Here is a 13,353-nt window from a genome sequence, read left to right as displayed (position 1 = left end):
AATATCTTAACACCTATATCATTAAAGATTACAGATATATCACTCTGTCTATGAAAGATTGATATAAAAAATATTGGGAGGATATTCCAATTAGAATAGGGTGCATTGAATAATAGTTAAACGATCATTAGTGTTACAACTCAATAAAATATTTTCACCAAAATCAAAAAGATACATAGTAGTGTTTTGCATTTCGTTGTTTATATAATAGACGTTTCAAACATATGCTTTTCTTCCAGGAATATGCTTTCTTTAAGCACAACATCGATTTGTTTCAGCTTAGTCCTTAAGAAAATTGAAATCGGCATTTGGAATCTAATTTCTAGGATGGCTGCGTCCAATTTACAAATCTCTTGAAGGCGCATCGAAAGAGTAATGCTTCTAGTAAGTTTGCCATGACCACCACTGTCACAACTACCAGAAAAAAGCAATAGAAGGTAATTAAATTTGTATAATTGTTTCATTATGTAACCACCAAGTAATGAATAAATAGATCAGAATATGTTTTCATCCCCGTATAGGCGATATGCGGTTATCTGCGTAACGTCACCTTTTTGAATCCCCTGAACTAGAATCCGTAACAAATAAGAATATTGAAAAATGTGCTGAAGTGGCTTCCGTTTTGAGTTAGCAACGTTACACTGAATTTTATATAAAGATACCAAAAATTAAACTGGCATTTGAAATCAAGCATTAACAAAGGGACTTATTAACTTGGTGAAAAAATGGCTGAAGTGAGAAATCAGTTTAATTGTATAAAAAAAATTGCTTAAATTCCTCTTAATAAAACTATAAAATTAATCCAAAAATGGTCATTCAAACAGCTTTAAGACCGTACCTTGATCAATTAGAAATAGTACTGTACACCTTATTCAGGAAGACACACGTTGTAACATTAAAAATTTGTAAAAAATAATACCAGGTATAAGGTTACTTTTTATATTCAAATAAAGAAAAAACTTATGGAAAACAGTATTTTAAGTCTTTTTCATATCAACAAAAAATCGTTTCACTTCTAGGTGAGTTCATTGACTCTTGATTTGACAAACGGAACCATACGTAAAGCATTACGCAATTAAAAAGAAAATTTTTCCCCAAGAAATGATTAAACAATATCCTGGGATTAGATTGAATTAAAGAGCATAAATTCTGCAAAAATTTGCGGTAAAGGAGTGGATCTTCAATAATGCAGATGTAGCATTTCCAATATTAGAAATATTGAAATTTCTAGAGGGGAAAAATATATTACACAATGAAATCGATTAAAATTAAGATCTGCTAGAGCAAAAGTACATAATAACATTGTATTCCAAATTAAAGTGCTGATTTCTTGAAGACCTAAGTGTTAAACAAAGATTTTTCACAAAGATTCAAATTCAGAAATACGCTTCAGTTATAAATAAATATAGAAGGATAAAACACTTTTAAAGTAACACTGCTGTTGCAAAGAGTATCGTAGTCACAGTTTCACAGCAAACACTAGTTGAAATTTGACTAGATAAAATCTAGAGAAAACCAGTAACACCAATATTTGTTTACTATTGTATTGTTGGCAAGGGTGAAGTGAGTTTTCATTGATATTAATATATATGCCATTCTCTTTTATGTTCAGAAATTTTAAATGAGTTTCATAGAACTTATTGCTTTATTTCTTATCCATTACAGGAAACTGTTGAGACTGTTGAGAGTTCTTTTTGCATATAAGATGTCCGTGTTCGTTCTTCTTCCTATTTTAACATAATAATTGTTTGTTATTTTCATTTTTCATGACTTGATAAAATGCGTGTGGCTTTCATGCTTACATGTAAGAGTTCTTGGAACTCTATGTAATATAAAAGTCTTAAAATGACATAGAATGTGCAAAATTCTTACTTAAGACGAGTATTTTTGTTTCCTGTAATGTCAATTTATTTTTGAATAGTCTACATCGACTAAAAACTTGAAAAAACTTCGAGCATACTCTTATGGAATAAAAATATAGAGGTAACCTACCTTTGATAGCAACACACATAAATACAATTTCAACAAACAAGAGGCCCAGAACACACCAGAGTTATTGGCTAGGAAAAAGCATACATCATATCAGAACTGAAAGTTTACAGAGGTGGGGGGTGGTGAAGGGGGCTTGAATTTTAACTCCCCAGGGGGTCATGATTTGAACAAACTACAATCTACACTACCTGAGGATGATTCCTTATAAATATCACTAAGCATGGCTTTGAAGTACTTGAAAAGAAGATTTTAAAAGGTTTCCCTATATATTCCCATGTAAAACTTTTATCGGCCATTTGGCCCTACCCTACCCCTGGGGGTCATGATTTGAACTACCTGGGGATGATTCCACTGGAGTTTCATCTTTCCTGTCTCAATGGTTCTTGAGAAGAAGATTTTTCCTATATATTCCTACGTAAAACTTTGATCGGCCATTTTGGCCCCACCCTACCCCTGCGGGTCATGATTTGAACAAATTTGAATCTACACTACCTGAGGATGATTCCACATGAGTTTCATCTTTCCTGGCCCAGTGGTTCTTGAGAAGAAGATTTTTTTAAAAAAAAACATTACTTTTTCTCTAATTCATAATTATCTCCCCTTGGAAAAGGGCGTGGCCCTTCATTTGAACAAACTTGAATCCCCTTTACCCAAGGATAATTTGTAGCAAGTTTGCTTGAAATTTGCCCAGTGGTTCTTGAGAAGAAGCTGAAAATGTGAGAAGTTTACAACGACAACGACGACGACAACGACGACGACGACAGACAACGGACAGATTTTGATCAGAAAAGCTCACTTTCGCCTTCGGCTCAGGTGAGCTAAAAAGCTAGATTCATCTAGTTTGTCGTACAAATTAGGTGTTAATTCGCTCTCATCGTCCGTTGTCTGTAAAATATCCAAATATGACACAGATTTGGCACACTTTAGTTTGTTGAATGGGTAGCTTATAATAACTGCTAAAACCTTGTCGATTTTTGTGAATGAGGAGTTGAAGGCCACAAGCGTTTCAATTCTTATCATGTCTTCAATTCTTCTTCTCCTTAATTCTTCTCCGTTATTTCCCGATCATGACAAGGAGCACACGGCGGGTGTGACCAGTCAGCAGGGGATGCTTACTCCTCCATGGATCCGACCTGATCCGACCTCTGAAATTTTGGAGGTTTCTGTTTGTTCTGCTGCTATTTTGTATTGTTTTATGAACTTCTGATCTTGAATACTGTTCGTTATCTCCATATGATTCATGTAAAACTTAATAAATAAATTATTCATCGGTATATTTAAAAGAGATCGGCGAATAAAGGATCAAAAACAGTGCTCACCGAATTTCCAAAAGTTTGTTAAAGGCGTGGTCTTTGAATACAACATAGGTGTTTTCATGAGGAAATCCAGCATCATTTTGATATAATCTCCAGAGTATTTGTATGCACAGAGAATCTTTTATTTTAATGATGACTTATCACAAGATATACACATTTCCGAGACCGTTCTTTATAAAATAAGCAGTTTATGATATCTAAAAGCCCAGTTCATAATTCATCACGAGGAAAGGATGTAAAAGACAAATGTTTTAATAAGTTGCTTTTCAAAACTTTTGAAAAAATCAACAGTTTGTCCAAATTAACAATAAAATTAATTTATATTCCAATTTATACTTTTCAAATAAATACTTATTTTAATTCTTTATTTGCTTAATACATACGTATTATCACATTTTTCTCACAAGTATAATTTAGAAAAACAGATTGATATGGCATGGCTCTTCTTAACAAGAAAAAACAGCGCCTAGTGTATATAATGAATTCACTTGGTATGGCGCGTCTATACATGAAATATAACAAACTTTGTAACACATTTATCCAATTTGTATTCGCCTGCAAGATATATCTGCGAATTTCGCAACCTTCTTCTCTTTGCTAACCTCCAAGTTTGCTTTGAATTGGTAGAGAATGATTCTTCAGTCACGAAATATAATCGTTATTGACTGATTTCAAACTGCCGAATCGCAAAAAAAGAAGACGCAAATAATAGTTGATTAAAGTAAACGGTGCACCTAAACGAAACTATATTTAAAGATAGGTTAAAATTTTTAGATTGAAGCTTTGATTAATTGTAAAGTAAGAAAATTAATTACTAAGTGCAATTGAACAAAATTGATATGAAATTACAAGTAATTTGTCTCATGTTTAAATTATTATCTGTTATTGATTAAAATGAGGTTTGTTTTCACATTGCTCCAATTACTTAAACATTTATTATTATTTACACTCAATTGTAATTTCTGTTTTTCATTAAATATTACCATCCATAATTTTTCATCAAGATTCCCAAGTTCAAATAAAGTAGCCAAGTATTAAAGAGAAAATTTCATTCGAAAACCTTGATTGACAGCCATACTATAAACATTACATTAAATATGTATCAGAATTTTTATTTACCTTTTATCACCTTTTTTTTTATAAAAACGTAACTATCATCTTGTTTAAAAGAAGGTTTTGAAATACTACGACCTATAATAATGCATAAACAAAACCTTTAACATGATGTTTTTGTCATTATGATTCTAGGGTCAAGGATTTTTTTTTTATTTCTTTGATGTTTGACTTTGTTAATGATACAGTAACTTTAATTATAGTGAATATCTGAAGATATACTTTGATATTTTTCTATAATTCCACAGTCTTTGATTGTTGTAAATTGTGTACTTATGTGCTTGTTTGTCCTTCGCCATGCATGAAAACTTTTTCTTTGTAAACTATTGAGGTATTGAAGCAACATCCGACATCTAATCATGAGATCTGAAATGTACATTACAATCCGTCTGTACATCAAACAGCCATATCTTCCAGGGAGGTTGTGAGTTGAATGGTCATTTTGTTTTAAGTCAAATGAAGTTAATGTTTACTTGCAATTTACCATGTAGACGATCAACCAAACACGAAAGTACGTCCCCTGGAACAAGTAAAATTTTGTTAACCCATTATAAGTTGATTTCTTTAGAAAACATCATTTCCAAAAATAAATTATTGTTGTTCCTTGTGATCGTTCTATAGGGATTGCTTACTATTACAAGGTACCCGATTCAAACTCTGACATTTCTAAGGGTTCATGTTTAATTTCCTGTCCACAAATTTGTAGTGTTTATAAAATTTTGAAGTGCATCACTGTTCGTTCTACTCGCCTTTTTAATTCAAGATATTAGCTGTTTATATTAGATATAAGCAGAAAAAAGCAGACAAACAATACGGTACCTGGTACATATTCGCAGGTTCTTTACATTTTCTTATTTTGAAAGACATTTAAATATGAAAAAAGACTTTTATTTTGGAAATGAACTTAAGTTAACATAGCCCTAGGTAATATAAGTCTGAATATCATACAACCTTGAAATTTAGCAATAAAAACTGCCTTCATTATCACAATCCAATCAGAGACAACGAAGCATGTTTCCTGAAATCAAAGGGAATATATAAATGTAATTTTACCATATTTTAACATGGCCATTACAGACACCTAATATCAACCGCAAAGAAATAAACTTTGTAATTATTATTTCCTGCCAACAGATAACAACAATTAGCAAAGCGACTGTGACTCATGATTATTCTGTGATAATTGCGAGCGAAACAATAACAGAACGGAAGTTCTATCCTTTTTTGCACCATCATACATTTTATCCAAAAAAAAAACGTATTCAACCTTAAATATTACATTCAAGTCAGGAGGAAAGCTCTGATTGGACGTCTACCGGAAACGTTTGACTTTTGGCGCTGACCCTCCACTATGGCTATAACTACATAAATCTCTTTAAGCAGAAAGGAAGAAGCCATTTAGCTTTCCCGTCTTCTGTCTCTTGGACTGTTTTATTTCGAGACAAAATTCCTATAGTAAGTCATAGATCATTGGAATCACGACATTTGTCCTCAAATGCCAATCCAGTAGGGAAAACCTACGAATCATATAAATTTCTATTCAATTGAGAGGAAAGGAAAGAGAAATGAACTTTCAAACACGCCACTGTGCATTATTCAATAATGATATGTTTCACTGAAGAGACACGCTTTTGGATGTACGATTCTTTTATATAGTTTTTAATACAGTTAGTAACAAATGCATGCAGTTTTGATGCTGTGATTAATTAAATCATTGACATTGAATATAACAGAAATTTTCATCATGAAAGCTTCAGAACAAAACATTAACTACATAAAATATAGACGTCGGTTTGTGCCATCCTCGAGAGGCATTAAGTTTTGCTTCTTCTGAAGAAGTTTTTACTTGATTTTGAAAACTATCTGTAAATTTGTGATTTGCTCTCTCTATTTTTAAAAGCAATTATTATCTAAGTCATATTGAACGCAGTATCAGATATATAATACAATACTATGCATCAGAATGTATATTTAGTTAAAAAAGGCATTTGGTTTAGGTGAGCTGGATATTGATGAACATAGCTCCGAATTTCATGGCAATTAATTTCGTGTTATGAAACATATGGAGATAACAAACAGTATTCAAGATCAAAAGTTCATAAAACAATACAAAACAGGAGCAGAACAAACACGGACCTCCAAAACATCAGAGGTGGGGTTAAGGGGCCATGGACGAGTGACCATCCCCTGCTGACCTGTCACACCCGCCGTGTGCTCCTTGTCATGATCGGGAAATAACGGAATGAACCGTCGTCAATTCAGTGTATAAATAATGGACTAACAATTTGTATGAACAATCGTCAGTCAGCATGTGACTCAATGATCAATTGTATTTGCTGACAGGGTCATTGTATCATCGACCATAAAATTTACCAAATTATTACTTTAAACGAGACTGCTGAAATTCTTGTTTCATCAACTTGTTTGTCAATAATTTACCACGTTTCAGAAATTGTTCGTACGTAGGGCATGCTCTTATGAATCAAATGAGATATATAAACTCCGTATGCAGGTGGTGAAAGTATATTACTGCATCAGTAAGAGAAGTTGACGATAGAAAAGTTTGTCATCACGTTAATCATAGAGCTTGTTTGTTAGATTACCATTAACGTTTTCTTTTTTCAAGTAAAATATTCAAATATGAGACAGATGTATCAGACTCTGTGGTACCTTTTGTCTTAAGCTCTCCGGGATATATCGTAACGACATAAGAATGGAAATTCCCATTGTAAATTGACAATACGTAGTCGATATATCTAAATGTCGAGTTGAAAGCTACAGCAAATATTTTCTTCTTTTCACGCATAAGATTTTGGACAAATTCTGCTTCATATGACTATAAAAAATAGGCCTCCTAATAACGGACGCAATTGGTACCCATGGGAATTCCAATAGATTGTTGGAAGACCTGGTCTCCAAAAACAACATAGATATTTTCAATCAGAAACTCGAGCATCGTTTTGATTTCAACTTCAAATTACTTGTGTGTACAATCAGAAATCAGAATATTTTGTAACAAAATAATTTTGCAAATGACCAGTGAAAAGGTAAGTAAATTTACGTGTTCCATTTATATTGAAATTGTGTTTCATCACTAAATTAGTAACATTATACCATTGGTGCTCTTATGTTGAACTTAACTTGCACCACAAAGAAAGACAAACGCTTCATAAATGCTTCGACATTTGATATCTCTATTTTAACAAAATATCCAGATGGCAGTTGTCTATCAGCTTATATCTGTTTATATCTGCCTATGATCTAAAGTTATTCTTTCAAGACTTCTATAACGTTTTTTGTTATATTTTCTCTGAAAATGCCTAAATGCCTTTTCATTACACCGCTATCTTTCATACCAGTAAGAATATTAATTGCTCTGAAGAAGAAACCTCAGAGGTATTTTACTATGACATATACAAGAAGTAATATATCTTAAAACATCACTTTAAAAAAAAATACAAAAAAACAATGACATTTAGAAAATTTGATAAAACATTTAAAACACTTTATAACCATTCATTACGATAAATTAAAGCCTGGGCTGTTCAACATCAGAATCAACCGTTTAATCTATTGCAATGGATATTTTGATTGGTAATCTAAAAATATTCTATGCAAAAATCATTCTTATTCTCACTGATTCTTCACACAAGTACTCTAAAGCTAAAAAAGTTACCGACTTCCACACTAACGATATACTGTTCGTCATCTCCATATGTTTCATTCATGTAGTTTTCGAGGATAAGCTTTTTGAATAATCTGTTGGAATTCCAACAAGCACAAAATGTGAAGTTGTTTTTAATTCTTATGAACGATATTTATTCAATACGAGAAGAAAAAAATTTTTTTTTCAATAAACGGTTTTCATTTTTTTATTCATACTAGTACATATGTATCCTCAAAAAATCCTAGTTAACTTGAAATTAAACAAAGAGACAACAGAGTCTTTCAAGTTGACTTTTTACTGAATATACTGAATTTTAAATGCTAACTAGAAACTTACAACTATAGCAATATGAAAAACTTAACATTCAAAACATACGAGTATAGTTTTATAAACATGACGGCAATCAGGTCAATTTTTTTTATACTTTTAGTTGTTATTATAATATAATAATATAAGCCTAATTATCTCTAGTTAAATTTTAGTCACAAATCCAGCTTTTTAAAAAATTATTTTTGGGAAAAGAAGAAGGCAGTGATCCCGATTGACCAACCTATCTCAGTCGATATTTTCTGCTCTTTTGTTTCTATCTTTAAATTATAATCATCACCTGAGTATATTTTCAGACGTTTCATTATGTTTTTTAACACATCCTCATATAAAATTTTAATGAATTATATTCTATTCCTATACTATTTAAAACGACTATGTCAGACGCAGACTCTTTTTAATAAAGAAAATGAATGTTACATTACCTCCGGCAAATTGCAATTATGTGGGCCTACAATTTCGATCATAAATGCAATTAAATCGTCAGACACTAATTCCTTCATATCAATTAACCGAAATTATTAACCAAAGAAGGAGAGATGTTGCACACAAAACAGAGGTAATAAAACAAGGTCATTTTCTTTCTAGGGTGTTTAATGTGCAGCTTGCGTAGGAAAAAAGTGCATTATGATAAAACAAAATTCTGCATGTCAAATATAACAGTTGACTGCAGGCAAGATAAACATTCTTATTTTAGACTTCTTGTGCATCAGTTAGAAAGGAATTGAATTAAAGTTCACTTTCAATGTTACTTCCTTGTTCTGGAGTTGTAACTGAGATACCATTCATTCTAACTATGTTAATTTTCTATTGCATTAAAACAAAGAGATTTAATTTGATATAATCTTTCAAATTACATATGTCGAGAAAGATCAGATGCAATTTAAAACAAGTTGAAGATAACGAACAGTTACAGCGATCAATCTCAAAAACACAATCACTATAAATCTGAAAAAAAAAGAAAAAAAAGACATAAAACACGGACTCCTCGGAATTTCAGAAGTGGCATCAGGTACCGGGGTAGGGAGGGGGGAGGGGGAGCAAGTAAGTGTCTCCTATTGGCCTATCACTGCTGTCTTAAGCTCATGCCTTGATCAGCAAGATGGAATAGCCCGTAGTGAAAATCGGTTTAATAATTGGTATAAAGCTAGCTCATACAATGCTTGATTGATATAATTTTCTAACAAGTAAAATTTACAATATGCTGACTTAAAACGAGGTTGTTGAAATCTCTGTAACCTGAATTTGTTTAATAGTAGCTTGCCATGGTTAAAGAATAGATCCTACTCAAAGCATTCTATAGAGTATCAAATAAGGTTAGAAACAATAACACGATATGTGGTTGATAGTTAATTTTTACTATCTAAGTTCCTGTGTAAGGAAAGCTGACAAAAACCCAAAGCCGTCTCGTTTGTTATAATTTTCAGTTATTGAGTGGCCCTTATCTTCTACAGTCAGTAAAACACCCCAAAATATTGCATCAAGGTGGCAGACACTGTAGTGTCACAGATATATATTTCGTCCACATATGAATGGAAGCAACTATTTTGAATTAAAAGAAATATTCTACGAAATGCAGTATCTGAATGTTGAGATCAATGCAAAAAAAAAATGGTTTCCTCTTTTCATATCAATGTTTTAGAATAAATTTCTCTTTATAAGAAAATGTTTTTTAAAAAAAACTTTTTCTCCCTATAGAATTTTTTTTAAAAAATGAGTCAATAAAGGATCAAATATTTTTGCTCAATGCATGCAAATCTTTTTCAGGTAGCTTTGTTTTTAATATCGACTAAGATTTATTTTTAATAATTATAAACCTTCAACTTTGAATAATAACATTTCTGGTACAGATAAAGTTTGAATACAAAGTTTTGAATTCTCTAGTCCATAAAAAATCTTTAAGTGACCTGATCATTTTCTGAAAGAATGTGGAAATTTCCAAAATAGGGATATTTTTATTCGTTGACAGAGAAGCCGTTGCTTAAATGAAATTGTCTTTAATACTAGTATTTGGCAACAAAAGGGAAATTTCTGCCTGTACAGTAATGGAAAATGTAAAACAAAGCTGAAAGCAAATAAGGGGCGATCAAAAAGTTCGCGAACAAATTGAATAACTTCCATAAAACAAATAAAATTAGGTGTCAGTGTTCATTATTTGTTAAAGTACCCCTCTCTATAATTTTAATGCATATCTGCCATCATTCTGCCCATGCGCCTATCACGTGATCCAGGCGGTCACGTTACATGCTCTGAAACAATCTGTTCATAAACGCTTAAATATTTTTCGAGTATTATATTTCTTACCACGCAAGTTGATTTTTAAAACAAGAAAAGTCCATATGTCAGAAATGACCAAAGATCGGAAATAGGATGGGTTGGATAAGGATATCCTTCATCACAGAGAACATGGTGACCATCACAACCCGAGTCCTCTGTCGTAGATACGTCGTTTATCCAATGTGGATATGGGGGCCTTCTTTTTATCATATTTAATATGTAAAAAGTCTAAATGAAACGATATTTTAGGGATTTGATAATAACATTATTGTTAAGAAATTCAACCATTTTTCGGGCTGTAACTTTGCAATCTTTCTTAACAAATTGCCTAACAAAGTCCATATCTCTTCCCAAGCTTGCTTTCGATGGGCTACAAAACAAACGTCATTTTTAACCATCTCCCTCCCTTCACTACAACAATCAATCCAATTTATAACTGAACGTCTGGAAAGTCTATTGTCTGCATAAACCTTGCACAAATTATTATAAAATACTTAAAAGGAACTTCCAAGTTGTACATTAAACTTTACACCGTTCGTTGCTCGAGTAAGAATGTGACAATCATTTTTCGTCACGAGTCAACTACACATTGACGTCATTTTCACACTGTGACGTCATTGTGACGTCACAGTGATGGAGAAAATTATTACTTTTCATATGCTATTTATAGAACATGTGCATGACTATAGGTGTGCCAAATTTCATTCTGATCTGAATCGTGATTTTGTAAATATAGATATAGTTCGCGAACTTTTTGATCACCTCTCGTATTGTAGTATTTCTATATAAACTATGTGATACTTTGATATTTGAATGTATATTTTGATGTAAATTCATTCCCATTTTATTAGACTTCACAGAACAGGGGTGTTATTACATCATAATGTTTATTTTTAAAAAATGCTAAAATTCCTGATTCTTTTATCTTATGGACATGATTAATTTTCGACCTGGACAAGTCAAGGGTTTTCAGATGTTCTGAAAATTCTTTATTTTATTAGAACTGTAAAAAAAACAACAACAAAAATATCAAATTTGATGTATTTTGCAGACAATAAAATGAAAATGTTGAAAAATAAGGTGTATCTCTTTTTTCATCAATCAGCGACAGATTCTATGGGAAAAACTATAACAATGCTAGAATAAAGAATCATAAGCCTTGGATGTCATCACACTAACAAACCGTCAAGATTCCCACGCGAAGCCGAGAATGATCTTTTTCTAATCTATATTAAAGACCTAGCTACAAGCGCTCGTATAATATTCCCACACGGACATAGTAACAAAGAGTGACTCAGTTTCTTGTACTTTTGAAATTTCTTGTTTTGAAATATTATTTTTAAAGGGATTAAAGAAAAATCTCTTAGGTTATGATTTTTTTTTCTATTTCAATATTTTTAATGGAAAAAAATGAATTCGGTGCTATAATTAAGTGTTATACCAGATCATACAAAGTCATTGACATCTACCAAAAGCTTACAACTCTTTAGCTGTTTAACTATTTTGGTGTTCTCATCGGAACTATTTGCTCTGTTTTGAATTCTCCAATTTCTATCTACGTTCATTTTATTTTTATTGATTGTTACTTTTATTAAGCTGATTTCGCTGCAGTTTATTTTCTCAGATTCATTATTTTGTGAAACCAAAGTAAATAACAAACTTGACTAAAATACAATTACGTTTACTCTATTCTTTGATGAACAGAACACAAAATGGTATGAATTTAGTTCATTTCTAAATAATTGAATAATTTTTTTTTTTCAATTATTTTGAATCACTATCGCGGCCTCTTCAAGAAACTGTATTTAAAGTAAAAAAAAATTCGGAAGCCTGTTATATAGCGTTCTTTCTAAAGAATTCAATTTATGAAGGTATTAACTAAAAAATTTTTTTTAAATAATAAAAAGAACAATATATATGTGGCTTTTAGAGACCAGGTCTTTCAACAATCTATTGGAATTACCATGGGTACCAATTGCACCTTGTTATAAGTAGACCTTTTTTGTATCAGTATTCATATGAAGCAGAATTCGTTCAAAATCTTATTCATTTATATATAGTTTAATTTCGACACGTTTTATCCCGTTGATCTTGAAATAAAAGATACCACAGACAGTGTCTGACGCATCTGTTTCGTTTTGGGTGTTTTACTAGAAAAAGACGTTAATGGCAATCTATCAACCATTATTTATAATACACACAGTGACTGTGACTTTTCAATTGTCAACCACTTTCCTGATATATTATGCAGCAATATACCTTCACCAGCCGCATGCGGGGTTTATACCTCTCAATTGAATCGAGCTTGCTCTACTACTGACAATGTTTAGATCGAGGTAAGTTATTGACAAAAATGTTGATGAAACAAAAGAATATTAGCAGTCTTGTTTAAAGGCACAATTTTGCAAGTTTCTTGGTCGAAACAATGACCTTGTCAGCAAATACAATCTATCATTAATTTAAATGCTGACTGATGTTTTTCATACTAATTGTTAGGCAATTATATACAGATTGAATTGTCGACGGATTCTTCCATTATTTCCCAATGATGACAAGGAGCACATGGCAGGTGTGACAGGTCTGCAGGGAATGCTTACTCATCCATGGTACTTGATCCCAACTCCGATGTTTTAGAGGTCTCTATTCGCTCTGCCCAAAACT

The sequence above is a fragment of the Saccostrea cucullata genome, unplaced genomic scaffold, assembly GCF_032062105.1.
Source record: "Saccostrea cucullata isolate Sc308-1 unplaced genomic scaffold, CSIRO_AGI_Scuc_v1 ctg291, whole genome shotgun sequence".
Taxonomy (NCBI): domain Eukaryota; kingdom Metazoa; phylum Mollusca; class Bivalvia; order Ostreida; family Ostreidae; genus Saccostrea; species Saccostrea cuccullata.
Note: the sequence above shows the minus strand (reverse complement) of the source record.